Below are 16,455 nucleotides of genomic sequence, written 5' to 3'. Positions count from 1 at the left end.
AAGTTAGAGATTATTAAAATATATTCATATTTGTTATATTATATCCACCACCGCCTGAGAAGTAATAAAACTACTGAATTAAAAGTATCATTAGGTAGAGGGGAAAAGAGTAGGAAAGAAAAAAGGAATGGAGGTATTATATTTATTCTTGGGAAACTGATATATTAAAGAAATTACATTTTTAATGTAATTTTTACCTTGATAAGCCTATTTACCCTCTTTAAAATAAGGGGATTAGCTGAGCTTAGTTTTCTGGAGTCTGACAGTGTTCTTCTTAGACAGCTTATTAATAATTCCTATCCTTATAACATTTTTCACCCCTGTAAAAATATATGGGGACAAGATGATTTTATATAATATGTTTCCTTTTTGGAATGTTGATAATACATTCTAGGGAACTGATGAGTCATAAAGGTACAGGTGTGTGACATTTAATAACAGTTTAACTTCATCATGTATAGTTAGCACTCACTACAAATACATAAGGGAAAAAGCCATAGTAGAGAGCCTTAGCACAGGGAAGAGAAATACTGACTGGTGGCTAATGATGAATCTGTTATAAAAGGTAACTATCACTGTGACTTTAATTTAAATACATTGCTCTCTATATGTCTCATACATATATCTCATAAATCTCATGTATGAATAATTTTTAAACTGCTGCATTTTGCTTGAAATAAAAATCAAAATATTTTTTCCTTTGTGTATATTTAAGCACTTCTAATTTTTTTTTTTAGAAATATTATTCTTTCTGGTCTCCTGTTTGGAACTCCTTGGTGTTATATTTGATAAGTTAGCTACTTTCTCTTGGATCAACTGTTAGCTATCTACATTATAAAGTTAGCATTTTATTTTAGAATATTTTTTATTTTGCTTTTGCTTAAGTTGTCCTTTTATTTTTCAATATTCCAGTTTTTCTCAGTTATTCTGAGTTTAAACATTTTAGTTGATTTATCATTGATTTCCCAACTTTATTACTGTCGTTCATTAATGTAATGCCAGAACCGCACTTTGTAGTTTATACACTTGTTAAATACAAATAAGATGGGTCATTGCTTGAGGTACAGCTTCTTACCTTAGAATATGAATGACATTTTCATAGTGCATATAACCCCTGAATAGATATGACAGTTCTTAACTAATAGAGGTAAAAGTTTTTCATGGTAGAAAGCTAGTGTGATAAGGTCACAAGGTACCTATCTCATGTGAGGGTGAAAAGGATGCTGTTTAATATTGACTTATAGAAAAGAAATGAAATACCTTCTAATCCTTTAAATTTTTGTGTCAGTAGGCATTGATGAGCATTAGAAGATATATTTCTCATCTCATATATTTTCTCAACAATTAATAATAGGATAGTCTAAAGACAAATCATTATAGGAGTGCCTGGGTAGCTCAGTCAGTTAAGTGCCCGACTATTGATTTTGGCTCAGGTCATGATCTCATGGTTTGTAGGATTGAGCCCCATGTTGGGCTCTATGCTAACAGCACAGAGCCTGCTTGAGATTCTCTCTCTCTGCCCCTCCCCTGCTCATGCTGTCTCTCTCTCTCTCTCTAAATAGATGAATAAACATTTAAAAAAAGAAAAAAAATCATTATAGCTCAAAACTACAGGGACAGGAAGCAAGAGAAACACAATGTTCAATTTGCAGAAAAACCTCCAAGTTTGTTTCTTTGTAAAATGTTTTACTGAGAAAAGTAAATCAATAAGGAGTAAGAAACATAATATGGGATAGAATACATATGCTTAAAATTCTAAAAATATTCTTCAACATACAACAAGATCAGGCAAAACCAAAAAGTTATAAATTTCCATTACTGTCTGTAATTTGTCTGAAAAAAATTAATTCAGATTTTAGTTCCAGAACTGAATTAAGGTATCTATACATGGTTGGAGTCTTAATATTCTTCTCTGAGGACACATAAAGTCACAAAATAAACCCACCACTTGTTTGTAAACATATAGTCAAGCTGTCACCAAGTACTTTGGCTGCAATCTTCACCTTTCTTAAGCAGCTAAAACCCTTGAAATTTTAAATGCAAGTTAAAAAAAATGTTTTGGAATTCTTCCTACTGTGTGAGCTTTCTTGATTCTTTCCTATTATCTTTGCCCAGTAACCCTACAGAGTTTATTACTGTGCCCTTGGGAGCATGGAGAGAGGAAGCCATTATATCAAAGTATAATCCTTGTTTTGTAATGGAGGCTGGTCCAACAATCAATTCCTGTCTGAAAGATCACCACATTGACATACTAATGATTTTTTTTTGTTTTGTTCTCAACATTTAATTTTAATTTTAAAATTTAAATTAAATTAAATTTAATTTAATTTAATTAATTTTAATTTAAATTTAGTTTTAAATTTAATATATTTAATTCATCATCTCATTAGGGGCTGTGAGTACAATATGGCTGTTTGTGAGCATAAATTAAACTTTGGTTTAATCATAACATACTGTAATACATGGAGTAAGGGATTGGGCACACTAACTGGTTTCAGAAACAAGAAGAGGATGCATAGAACCCTTATTTCTATTAATTTAGGAAGTCTTTTTATTTTGGCAAAGTTTTGAACTGATTCATTAATTCCTGAAATTCAAAGTGAACTCTATTTAGTAGTGGAGAGTTATAGTGAGTTTAGTTTAACATTCTACTGGGAGCCCATATTTAGTCTTTGTTAAAATCCATGTTTAAACAGAATTTCTACCAAGTTCCTATGACCCTATTCTCATAGAGTATTCAAGTTCTCAGAGTTTTCTAGCATGAAGACTTGGTAGGGTATTTTGCAAATGTTCACAACCCCTCAAAAGAAAACTATCCTGTGCCCTGACTCTGCTAATGGAGAGTCATAGGCAGCCTGTCCTTGTACCAGCTTTTTTTCTACTCTTCCCTTTACTCCCACATGTGGTTTTCCACATGGATTTAGAAAGCCAAGATAGAACTTGGTGCTCATGTCTTGATTATAATGTGAGTGAACCAATGAGCATCTAGCCCAAGGGCAGTTAATCGTTGGGCTAGCAGGTGACTAGAAGGTGCTTCCTTGTGGAAAGTGGCCCATGCAAAGTATACTTGTGCCAGTTAGTTCTGGCTGTGGGTCATGTCAGTTATGCAGTTCAGAGACAGTTAATAGAGGGAGGCAATGCTAAATGGCTATGACAACAGTAGAGCCACATGAAGCTCCATAGAGCTCATTGACAGAAGCCATGAGAAGTAAGCAAAGAGGGTGAGAGGTGGGTGGTAGCAGAAGAAGAAAGAAGTACTCAGGGGGTAGCTGTCACATTAGCTATGGGGCACTAGAGTGAGATCTAGATTCCTACTGCTTGGCTTCCCAGCAGCCTTATACTCTGAACTACATTATAGCTCCAGGGTCTAAGAGGTGAGCTCTACTTTAGTCCTGCTTTTCTTAAGGCCCAACTAAATTGTTTTTGGGTATCCCTGAGGCTGGCCATGGACACCGTTCTTTTTTCTTGTTACTGATATGGCCTGCTTCACCACCATGGGGTAGAAGGGAATCACATTTATTTTATCTTTCAAATTAATTCATGTGTCCAAATAATTAGAAAATCCAGTGCCTTATATATGAGGGTTTTAGCTCTTCAATCAAATTGTAAATTACTTAAACTTCGGAAGCTTACTTAGTTCAAAGGGGTAGTTATATTTCAAAATTTGATGGAAAAAGAGGTCTTTGTCCTCTGTGGACTTTGCTTCTGTCACTGCCACATGCTGCTTCTAAAAATGGAAGGTTTTGCAATTTCCTCTGCCATTCAATTCATTGTTTCAATGACACCATTGCAGATATGCTAGCAGGTTTGCAGTATAGAAAGATGTTATAGAGGTCTCTCCCCATATTGGTATATCTATCTGTGGTCACATTAGTATTGTGACCAATACTAGTATTTTTTAACTATGAGGGGTAGGATGCCAAGAAGCTACAGATAGGGAAGATAATCTCACTCCCTTAGTGTGATGCTTCACAAGAGTACTCTAGATTTGGGCTACAAAATTCAACTCTTTGATTCACTCACATTATAATCAAAACATGGGCACCTATCAGGGAGTTACTTCAGCAAGAGAGTTGAGCCACAGCCATGTGCTCTAATGCTATTGGCCCTTCCACTATGAACTTTTGGTACTGGCTCTGAGCCAGCTCACCAGTCCAGATGCCATTTTCCTCGTGGTAAAGTCCCCTTTGAGACTGTAGTATATCATTCTTATTAATGGGGTTATATTGATCAATAGAAAAATTTTTAATAACAATCTCAAGAGATGAGGTCAAGATCTCAATGTATGTGTCCACAGGGGCCTTCTTAATCTTTAGTCCCTAGTCAGTTTTGCCTGCACTTCCTTAATAGAGACTAGCTCTCCACAATGGGCATTAGTAAGATTGACTTTCATCTGGTCACATAGATGTAATGCCACACCCTTCCCCTAATGCTTGGGTAACTACTTCCCTTGCAGCTACATTACTATGAAGTCCACTCAGTAAAGAAGTTATGCTCCAGGACAGAACAAACTCCACAAATAAAGGAAGAGAAGAGGCCTCATCAAAGAAGGTAACAAGTACAGAGACATGGTTTAAGGAAAAAATGGATCACAGGTGCTGCAGAGGGGAGGGAGCCATGGTCATGGAGAAAGCAAGTGAGAGAGAAGAGCACAAAGGGGAATGCACAAAGAGAACGTTTTCCCAAAGCCATTGTCTTGGAAATTGAAAGGGATTGAATTTCATGAGTTCTTGCAACCAGTGGGGCTTAAAGCCTAGAGTTTTAAAGGTCAGCAGGCTTGGTTGAGATATACCCAGGAGGGCACTGGGTTGCTCTTGGAGAGAAATCAGGGAAACAATACAAGGGGCAGACATCATGGAAACAGCCATCTAAAGAACTCCTGTGGCACACAGTGGGGGAGATTATTCACTCTTTTCAGAGTACGTTTCTGGGAGGTAGTGTTCATGGAGATGCCTCTCTGGGAAGAAAGGAGCTGATTGGCACCATTTTCCTCCCCTGCCCCTCACCATAAACACAGAGCCACCTGTGGGAAGCAGTGCGGTGCTGACACTGGATGCCTAACTTGCGTACACCAAGCCCTTCCCACTATGCTCTGGTGGGACTGCTCTTTCCAGTCACAATTGCCTCTGTCCCAGCACAGCAAGCCCCTCCCCCAGAAGACCAGCACAAATCCCTTATACACCATGTTTCCTGACCAGAGAGTTTTACAGGAGCTCAGTTCTGGTGGAGTTGGTATCAGGTCTCATTTCATAAGCAGACCAGAAAGCACCTAGTTAAAACTCACCATATTCAGGCCAGGGACCAAATACTGCCCACAGTAGGCAAGAAGAGCCTCTGCAGACAATTGACCTGATTGATAGAGCAGCAAAACACAACAGCAGAGTGCATGCAGCACACACTGGAAACCTCCTGAAGTGCTGGGCCCTGGGAACTACTTGACCTCTTATTCATAAGGCTATTACTTTCAGGAGTGGAAGACATAATCAGATTTTCTAACACAGAGAAGAAATGAGAGACTTAAACAAAATACCAAAGTGGATGAATTTATCCCAAATGAAAGAACAAGATAAGGCCACAGCCAGAGATCTAAGTAAAACAGATATAAGTAGCATGCCTGATTTAAAGCAATAATCATAAGGCTATGATGGCTTGAGAAAAGAGTGGAAAACAGCAGGGGAGATCCTCACTGCAGAGATAAAAGAGTTAAAAAAGAATCAATCAGAGATGAAGATTGCAATAAATGAGATTAGAAACAGGCTTGATACAATGAACAACAGGCTGGCATAAGTAAAGAAACTAATTAGTGACATAGAAGATAAAGTAATGGAAAGTAATGAAACTGAAAAAAAGAGAAAAAGAATTATGCAACATGAGAGTAGACCTAGGGACCTCAGTGACTCCATCAAACATAATAATATTTGTATTACAGGAGTCCCAGAAGAAAACAAGAGGGAAAAGGAAGCAGAAAATTTATTTTAAGGAATAATAGTAGAAAACTTCCCTAATCTGAGGAATGAAACAGACATCCAGATCCAGGAAGCACAGAGAACTCCCATCAAAAGCAACAAAAGCAGGCCAACACCAAGACATATTGTATATAAATTGGCAAAATATAGTGATACAGAAAATAATCTTAAAAGCAGCATGACAAAAGTAGTCCTTCACTTACAAGGGAAAACTCATAAGACTAGGTAGAGATTTCTCAACAGGAATTTGGCAAGTCAGAAGGGAGTGGCATAATATATTCCAAGTGCTAAATAAGGAAAATCTGCAGACTTGGAGAGATAAAGACAAACAAAAACTAAAGGCATCCATGATTACTAAACCAGCCCTGCAAGAAATATTAAAAGAGATCTTTGAGTGGGAAAGAAAGTCAAAAAGTGAAAAAGATAAGAAAGGATGAGAGAAATCTTCAGGAACAATGACAAAACAAGTAGTAAAATGGCACTAAATACATATATACCAATAATTACTTTGAATGGAAATGGATTAAACATTCCAAACAAAAGACATAGGGTGCCAGAATGGATTAAAAAACAAGACCCATCTATATGCTGCTTGCAAGAGACTCATTTTAGACCTAAAGACACCTGCTAATTGAAAGTGAGGGGATGGAGAGGGGCGCCTGGGTGGCTCACTTGGTTGAGCATCTGACTCTTGATTTCAACTTAGGTTGTGAGCCCGGGGTCATGGGATTGAGCTCTGCACTGGGCTCCTTATTGAGCATGGAGCCTGCTTAAGATTCTCTATCTCCCTTGCTTGTGTTCTCTCTCTCTCTCTCTCAAATAATAATAATAATAATAATAATAATAAAAGAAAGTGAGGGGTTGGGGAAATATTTACCACATAAATGGATGTCAAAACAAAGCTGGAATAACAATACTTATATTGGGAAAACTAGATTTTAAAACAAAGACTGTAACAAGAGACAAAGAAGGGTACTATATTATAATAAAGGGGACAATCCAATAAGAAGATCTAACAATTGTAAATATTTATACCCCCAACTTGAAACACCCAAATATATAAATCAATTAATAATAAACATAAATGAACCAATTGAAAATAATACAATAATAGTAGGGACTTTAACACTACACTTACATTGATGGAAAGATAATCTGAACAGAAAATCAACAAAGAAACAATGGTTTTGAATGACACACTGGACCAGAGGGCCTTAACAAATATATTCAGAGCATTCCATCATGAAACAGCAGAATACATGTATTTTTCAAGTGCACTTGGGGCATTCCCCAGAATAGATCACTTATTAGGTCACAAATCTGGCCTCCACAAATACAAAAAGATTTAAATTACACCACACATCTTCTGTGACCACAACACTGTGACACTAGAAGTCAACCACAAGAAAAAATTTGGAAAAACCACAAATACATGGAGGTTAAATAATATGCTACTAAACAATGAATGGGTCAACCAGTAAATCAAATAAATAAAAAAATACACAGAAACATATGAAAATGAAAACACAATGGTCCAAAACTATTGGGATGTGACAAAAGCAACCCTAAGAGAGAAGAATATAGCAAAGAGGTCTACCTCAAGAAGCAAGAAAAATCTCAAATAAACAACCTAAACTTATACCTAAAGAAGCTGTGAAGAGAACAACAGAGAAGCCTAAAGCCAGGAGGAGAAAGGAAATAATAAAGATTAGAGCAGAAATAAATAATATAGAAACTAAAAAACAATAGATCAACAAAACCAGGAGCTGGTTCTCTGAAAAAAAAAATCAATAAAATTGATAAACCTCTAGTCAGACTTACCAAAGAGAAAAGACAAAGGACCCAAATTAATAAAATTACAAATGAAAGAGGAGAAATAACAACCAACACCACAGAAATACAAACATTTGTAAGAGAATATTATGAAAAACTATATGCCAACAAATCTGACAACCTGGAAGAAATGGATAAATTCTTAGAAACAAATAAACTACCAAAACTAAAACAGGAAGAAACAGTGAACATTAACAGACCAATATCCAGCAATGAAATTGAATCAGTAATCAAAAAACTCCCATCAAACAAAAGTCTGGGACCAGATGGCTTCACAGGTGAATTCTACTAAACATTTAAATAAGAGTTAATATCGATTCTCAAACTGTTCCAAAAAAATAGAAAAGGAGAGGAAACTTCCAAATTCATTATACGAGCCCAGCATTACCCTGATACCAAAACCAGATAAATACTCCACTAAGGGGAGCTTGGTTGGCTCAGTTGGTTAAGCGTCCAGCTCTTGATTTTGGCTCAGGTCATGATCTCATGGTCGTGAGATTGAGTCCCCATGTCGGGATCTGTGCTGGGTGTGGAGACTGCTTGAGATTTTCGCTCTCCCTCTGCCCCTTCTGTGCTCATTCTCTCTCTCTCTCTCTCTTTCTCTCTCTCAAAAAACAAAAACAAAAACAAAACTCCACTAAAACAGAACTAATGGCCAATATCCCTGAAGAACATGGATGCAAAATTCTCAATAAAATACTAGCAAACCAAATCCAACAATAAATTAAAAAAAAATCATTCACCACAATCAAGTAGAATTTATTCCTGGCTTGCAAGCATGACTCCATATTTGCAAATCAATTAATGTGATACAGCACATTAATGAAATAAAGGATAAGAACCATATTATCCTTTCAATAGTTGCATAAAAAGCATTTGATAAAGTATAACATCCATTTTGATAAAAACTCTCAACAAAGTTGGCTCAGAGTGAACATGCCTCAGCATAAGAAAGGCCATATATGGGGGGCACCTGGGTGGCTCAGTTGGTTAAGCATCCAACTCTTGATTTCAGCTCAGGTCATGATCTCATGGTTTGTGAGTTCGAGCCCCACATCCAGTTCCATGCTGACAGTGCTGAGCCTTCCAGGGATCCTCTCTCTCCCTCTCCCACTGCCCCTTCCACCCCCCTTTCAAATATAAATAAACTTTAAAAAAAGAAAGGCTATATATGAAAAATCCATAGCTTATATCATCCTCAATGAGAAAAATCTGAGAGCGTTTCTTCTACAGTCAGGAACAAGACAAGGATGTCCACTCTCACCACTGTTATTTAACATAGCCATAGACACTGCAATCAGCCAAAGAGACAAAAATGATCCAAATTGACAAGGAAGAGGGTGTCTGGGTGGCTCAGTTGGTTAAGCACCTGACTCTTGATTTGGCTTAGGTCACGATCTTGTGATTTGTGAGATCAAGCCCTGTGACGGCATAGAGCCTGCTTGGGATTTTCTGTCTCCCTCTCTCTCTGCCTCTTGCCTCCTGTCTCTCTCAAAATAAATAAATAAACTTTAAAAAAATTGGCAAGGAAGAAGTAAAACTTTCCCCATTTGCAGATGATGTGATACTATATATAAAAAACCCAAAAGACTTCACCAAAAAACTGCTAGAGCTGATAAATGAATTTAGTAATTTTGCAGGATACAAAACCAACATACAGAAATCTGTTACATTTTTTCATACCAATAATGAAGCAGCAGAAAGAGAAAATAAAGAATCAATCCCATTTACGAAGGGGTGAAAGAATTGTACTCTGAAAAGTATAAAACACTGATGAAAGAAATTGAAGATGACATAAAGAAATGGAAAGATGTTCCATGCTCACAGATTAGAAGAATAAATATTGTTAAAATGTTTATACTATCCAAAGCAATCTACACATTTAATGCAATCCCTATCAAAATACCAACAAAATTTTTCACAGAGCTAGAACAATCTTTAAATTTATATGGAACCACAATGACCTGAAAAGCCAAAGCAACCTTGAAAAAGAGAAAACAAAATTTGAGGCATCATAATTCTAGACTTCAGGTTATATTACAAAGCTGTAGTGATTTTAAAAGTATGGTATTGGCAGAAAAATAGATTCATAGATCAATAGAACAGAATAGAAAACCCAGAAATGAACCCGCAACTATATGGTCAATTAATCTTTGACAAAGGAAGGAATATCCAATGGAAAAAAACAGTCTCTTCAACAAATGGTATGGGAAAACTGGATAGCAACATGCAAAAGAATGAAACTGGACCACTTTCTTATACTATACATAAAAATAGACTCAAAATGGATTAAAGATCTAAATGTGCGACCTGAAACAATAAAACCCTAGAGAAGAACATGAGCAGTAACCTCTTTGACATTGGCCATAGCAACTTTTTTCTAGATATGTCTCCTGTGGCAAGAGAAACAAAAGCAAAAATGAACTGTTGGGACTTCATCAAAATAAAAATATTCTGCTCAGCAAAGGAAACAATCAACAAAACTAAAAGGAAACTATGAAATGGGAGAAGATATTTGAAAATGACATATCCAATAAGGGTTTAGTGTTTAAAATCATAAATAACTTACAAAACTTAACACCCCAAAAATGAATAATTTAACTGAAAAATGTCAGAGTGCATGAATAGGAATTTTGCCAAAGAAGACATATATGGCCAACAGACACGTGCAAAGATGCTCAACATCACTGTCAGAGAAATACAAAGTAAAAGTACAGTGAGATATCATTTTACACCTTTCAGAGTGGCTATAATCAACAACATGAGAAACAATAGGTGTTGGCAAGGATGTAGAGAAAGGGGAACCCTCTTGCATTGTTAGTGGGAATGCAAACTGGTATAGACACTCTGACGTTTCCTCAAAGATAGTACTACCCTATGACCCAGAAATTGCACTACTAGGTATTTACCTAAAGAATACAAAAATACTAATCAAAGGGATACTTGCACCCCAATGTTTATAGGGCATTATCTACAAGAGCCAAATTATGGAAACAGCCCATGTCCATCTACTGACGAATGAACACACACACACACACACACACACACACACACACTGGAATATTTATTATTCATCCATCAAAAAAGAATGAAATCTTGCCATTTGCAACCACATGAATGGAATGAGAGTGTATTATGCTAAGTGAAATAAGTCAGAGAAAGACAAATACCATATGATTTCACTCATATTTGGAATTTAAGAAACAAAACAAATGAGCAAAGTGAAAAAAGAGAGAGCAGCAAACCAGGAAATAGACTCTTAACTATAGAGAACAAGCTGATGGTTACCAAAGGGGAGGTGGATTGGGTAATGGGAGGTGGATTGGGTAAATGGATGGGGATTAAGAAGGGCACTTGTGATGAGCACCAGGTGTTGTATGGAAGTGTTGAAACACTATATTGTACACCTGAAACTAATGTTACACTGTATGTTAACTAACTGGCATTTAAATAAAAACTTAAAATAAAATAATGAAATAAAAAATAATAAAAAAATCTTAAAAAAATCACCACACAAGGACTATTTCTGATACCTCACAAAATAGAATGATCCCTAAGAATTAATAAAACATTAAGTTCCAAGTTTATGAATTTATTAAAAAGGAAATTCATGCACCAGATCCAGAATTCAAAAGGTCCAAAAGCATTTATTTTGAAAAACAAATCTCTTTTTCATCTTGTCCTCTGGTTGTGTAGTTCCCCTTTGCCAGAGGTATGTATATTCTTTAATGATACTATACACATATTTATACTGTACATAAACACAATACTATCTTATAAATACAATTCTATAGTACTCTGCTTCTTTTCACTTAACAATATTAGCTACATAACAGTACATATAAAAAGTTGCCTTACTGTTTTTTAAGGTGTCATATATTCGAGGAGGAGCCAAGATGGCAGAACAGCATGGAAGTTTTTTGTGTGTGTCACGTCCATGAAATACAGCTAGACCAACACTAAACCATCTTGCACACCTGGAAAACTGATTTGAGGATTAACACAACAATCTGCATGACCTGAACCACAGAATTCAGCAGGTATGCGGCATGGAGAGGTGAACTTGGGGAGCAAGAGGCTGCGAGAAGGGAGGTGCTTTTGCGGATGGAGAGAGGATGGAGACGGGGCAGGGGGGTAATATGGGAAAAGCACCCCTCCCCAAAAGCAGCTGGAGAGAAAGTGGAAAATTGGAAACAGCTACAGGGACTAAACTAAAAAGGGTGAAAGGAGAAAGGAGAGGGTTTAAATTCCATTAATACTGTAAACAAGGGGAGTGCAAAGTCTGCAACCCCGCAGCTCGATACCTGGCGGTGCTCTGGTGGGAAGGGCGAATCTCCAGGAACAGAGTGGGGTCCAGGAGATTCTCAGGCCACACAGGGAAAAAGCAGTTCCACTGTTGTAAGAACATTTGGTAGAGACTGTTGAAGCACCCTGGTCCCAGCAGACCCCAGAAAATGGCCACATTTGCTGGTGCTGGAACAAGGTCGTTAAGGGTGAAGCCTGGTGCCAGATGTGTGTTGTGATTTCCCATAATCCCTGAAAAGCTGTTGCTACACTATTTCGCAAACTTTGCGGGCTGGCACCTGGCTGAAGTCTCAGGGCACCGCAGCAACAGGGTCCAGCAAGTGTTCCTTGGTACAGCTGACATTCGGCCATTGCTCATTCGGCCATTGCTCGGTAAGACCCTCCTGCAGAGGGGTGGAACGGGTCAAAGCCACAGTCCTTCAGAAGTAAGGCCCTGCGGAAAACAGCCACATCTGAGACAAAACTCAGGAGAGAGGTACTGCCTGGGGTTTGGTCATGGACAGTGAAAAAGTGGGGAGTGAATGAAAGCTGAAGACAGAGGACGGGTGTGCGATGGCTGATGAGGGAGAACGGAGTTCCAATACTAGAGACTGGGTAGCTGGGTGACACCATTTTCACCGCTCCCGCGTATGCGCATATGCACCTAGGAGCGCCACAACACTCCACCCCAGTAGGCTAGCAGAGCCATCTAGTGGAGAACGGAGCCATTACACTAAGCTCTGTCCAAATGGGCCAACTTTGCTCTTCAAGAACCTCACTTCAAGAGTCTCACCGCCTACTTTGTTTATGGACTATAAAGCCCTCATAGTCTGACTTCTAGGGGAAAACTAAATAATTTCAGATCTATTTCAATCTGTTAGCAAGTCCATCTATTCAATTTTCTTTCTTTCTTTCTTTCTTTCTTTCTTTCTTTCTTTTTTTTCTCTTTTTCATTTCTTTTCTTTTTCTTGAATACAGAGAGAGAGAAAATTCATTTTTATTTTCAATTTTTATTAAAAATATTTTTCTTTAATTTTTTACTGTATTTTTAACTTTTGTATAAATTTTTTCAAATTCTATTTTACTTCCATCATTTTATTTTAGTCGACTTCAGTGTATTCACTTTTTCAAATTTTCAAACGATTTCCTTGTTTTAATCTTTCTTTTTTCTCTTTTTCATTTATTTTCTTTTTCTTGAATACATAAAGAGAAAAAATTCATTTTTATATTCAGTTTCTATTAAAAATATTTTTCTTTAATATTTTTAGTATATTTTTTACTTTTATGTATTTTTTTCGAATTCTATTTTACTTCTATCATTTTATTTTAGTCTACTACAGTGTATTCACTTTTTCAAATTTTCAAACAATATCCTTTTAGTTTCTTTTTTCTATTTTTCATTTATTTTCTGTTTCTTGAATACAGAAAGAGAAAAAATTCATTTTTATGTTTAGTTTCTGTTAAAAATATTTTTCTTTAATTTTTGTCTACTATATTCTTTACTTTTATGTAAATTTTTTCAAATTCTATTTTACTCCCATCATTTCATTTTAGTCTACTACAGTGTATTCAATTTTTAAATTCTCAAATGATTTCCTCCCCCCCTTTTTTCTCTAATCTATCAAACCACACTCAACATCCAGACCAAAACACACCTAGGATCTAGCATCATTTATTTGATTTTTTTGTGTGTGTGTGTTTTTAATTTTTTAATTTTAATTTTTTTAATTTTAATTTTTTTAATTTTAATTTTTCTACCTTATTAATTCCTTTTCTCACTTCAAAATGATGAAATGAAGGAATTCACCCCAAAAGAAAGAGCAGGAAGAAACAAAAGCCAGGGATTTAACCAATACAGATACAAGCAAGATTTCTGAACCAGAATTTAGAATCACGATAATAAGAATACTAGCTGGAGTCAAAAATAGATTAGAATCCCTTTCTGCAGAGATAAAAGACGTAAAAACTAGTCAGGACGAAATAAAAAATGTTATAACTGAGCTGCAATCATGGATGGATGCCACAGTGGCAAGGATGGATGAGGCAGAACAGAGAATCATCGAAATAGAGGACAAACATATGGAGAATGATGAATCAGAAAAAAAGAGGGAGATTAAGGCAGAAGAGAAGTTTAAGAATTAGAGAAATCAGTGACTCATTAAAAAGGAACAACATCAGAATATAGGGGTCCCAGAAGAGGAAGAGAGAGAAATTGGGGTAGAAGGGTTATGTGAGCAAATCATAGTGGAAAACTTTCCTAACCTGGGGAAAGACACACTAAATCCAGGAAGCACAGAGGAACCCCATTAGATTTGACAAAAACTGACCATCAACAAGGCATATCATAGTCAAATTCACAAAATACTCAGTCAAGGAGAGAATCATGAAAGCAGCAAGGGAAAAAAAGTCCCAAACATACAAGGGAAGATAGATCAGGTTTGCAGCAGTCCTAACCACAGAAACTTGGCAAGCCAGAAAAGAGTGACAGGATATATTCAATGTGCTGAATCAGAAAAATATGCAGCCAAGAATTCTTTATCCAGCAAGGCTGTCATTCAAAATAGAAGGAGAGATAAAAAGTTTCCCAGACAAACAAAAATTAAAGGAGTTTGTGACCACTAAACTAGCCCTGCAAGAAATTTTAAGGGGGACTCTCTGAGGGGAGAAAAGATGAAAACATAAATAAATAAATAAATAAATAAATATCAAAAGCAACAAAGATTAGAAAGGACCAGAGAACACCACCAGAAACTCCAACTCTACACGCATTATAATGGCAATAAATTCATATCTTTCAGTACTCACTCTAATGTCAATGGACTCAGTGCTCCAATCAAAAGACATGGGGTAACAGAATGGATAAGAAAATAAGATCCATCTATATGATGTTTACAAGAGACCCACTTTAGACCTAAAGACACCTTCAGATTGAAAATAAGGGGATGGAGAACCATCTATCATTCTAATGGTCAACAAAAGAAAGCTGGAGAAGCCATGCTTATAATGAGACAATCTAGACTTTAAAATAAAGTCTGTATCAAGAGATGCAGAAGGGCATTCTGTCATAGTCAAGGGGTGATCCACCAAGAATACCTCACAATTGTAAACATTTATGTGTCAAATGTGAAAGCACCCAAAAATATAAATCAATTAATCACAAACATACAGAAACTTATCGATAGTAATACCATAATAATAGGAGACTTCAACAACCCACTCACAGCAATGGACAGATCATCTAATCAAAAAATCAACAAGGAAACAATGGCTTTGAATGACACACTGGACCAGATAGACTTAACAGATATATTCAGAACATTGCATCCTAAATCAGCAGAATATACATTCTTCTCCATTGCACATGGAATGTTCTCCAGAATAAATCATATACTGGGACACAAATCAGCCCTAAGCAAGTACAAAAAGATAGAGATCATACCGTGCATATTTTCAGACCACAGCGCTATGAAACTTGAAATCAACCACAAGAAAAAATTTGGAAAGGCAACAAATACTTGGAGACTGAAGAACATCCTACTAAAGAATGAGTGGGCTAACCAAGAAATTAAAAAGGAAATTAAAAAGTATATGGAAGGCAGTGAAAATGATAACACCACAACCCAAAACCTCTGGGACACAGCAAAGGCGGTTATAAGAGGAAAGTATAGCAATCCAGGGCTTCCTAAAGAAGGAAGAAAGATCTCAGATATACAACCTAACCTTACGCCTTAAGGAGCTGGAAAAAGAACAGCAAATAAAACCCCAAAACAGCAGAAGACAGGAAATAATAAAGATTAGAGCAGAAATTAATGCTATTGAAACCAAAAACAACAAAAACAAAACAAAACAGTAGAACAGATCAATGAAACCAGAGCTGGTTCTTTGAAAGAATTAAAAAAAAATTGATAAACCACTGGCCAGTTTGATCAAAAAGGAAAGGAAAGGACCCAAATAAATAAAATCATGAATGAAAGAAGAGAGATCACAACCAACACAGCAGAAATAAAAACAATAATAAGAGACTATTATGAGCAATTATATGCCAATAAAATGGACAATCTGGAAGAAATGGACAAATTCCTAGAAACATATACACTACCAGAACTGAAACAGGAAGAAATAGAAAATTTGAACAGACCGATAACCAGTAAGGAAATCGAATTAGTCATCAAAAATCTGCCAAAAAACAAGAGTCCAGGACAGATGGCTTTCCAGAGGAATTATGCCAAACATTTAAGGAAAAATTAACACCTATTCTCTTGAAGCTGTTCCAAAAAATAGAAATGGAAGGAAAACTTCCAAACTCTTTCTATGAAGCCAGTGTTACCTTGATTCCAAAACCAGACAGAGACCCCACTAAAAAAGGAGAACT

At 36.4% G+C, this 16,455-nt stretch overlaps 1 long non-coding RNA gene across 1 annotated transcript in view; it reads left to right on the top strand.

The window, feature by feature from the left end:
- Positions 1–446: 446 nt before the first annotated feature.
- LOC125923730 (uncharacterized) overlaps positions 447–16,455 on the top strand; it is a 107,175-nt gene continuing 91,166 nt past the window's right edge. Inside the window, exons 1-3 of the long non-coding RNA XR_007458146.1 lie at positions 447–565; positions 4,457–4,551; positions 11,669–11,839. This is a non-coding gene — a long non-coding RNA (uncharacterized LOC125923730). The remainder of the gene's footprint in view (positions 566–4,456; positions 4,552–11,668; positions 11,840–16,455) is intronic.

The sequence above is a fragment of the Panthera uncia genome, chromosome B1 (genome assembly GCF_023721935.1).
Source record: "Panthera uncia isolate 11264 chromosome B1, Puncia_PCG_1.0, whole genome shotgun sequence".
In the NCBI taxonomy this organism is placed as follows: domain Eukaryota; kingdom Metazoa; phylum Chordata; class Mammalia; order Carnivora; family Felidae; genus Panthera; species Panthera uncia.
The sequence above is the reverse complement of the archived record's forward strand: the minus strand, read 5'-3'. Positions and strand labels throughout refer to the sequence as shown.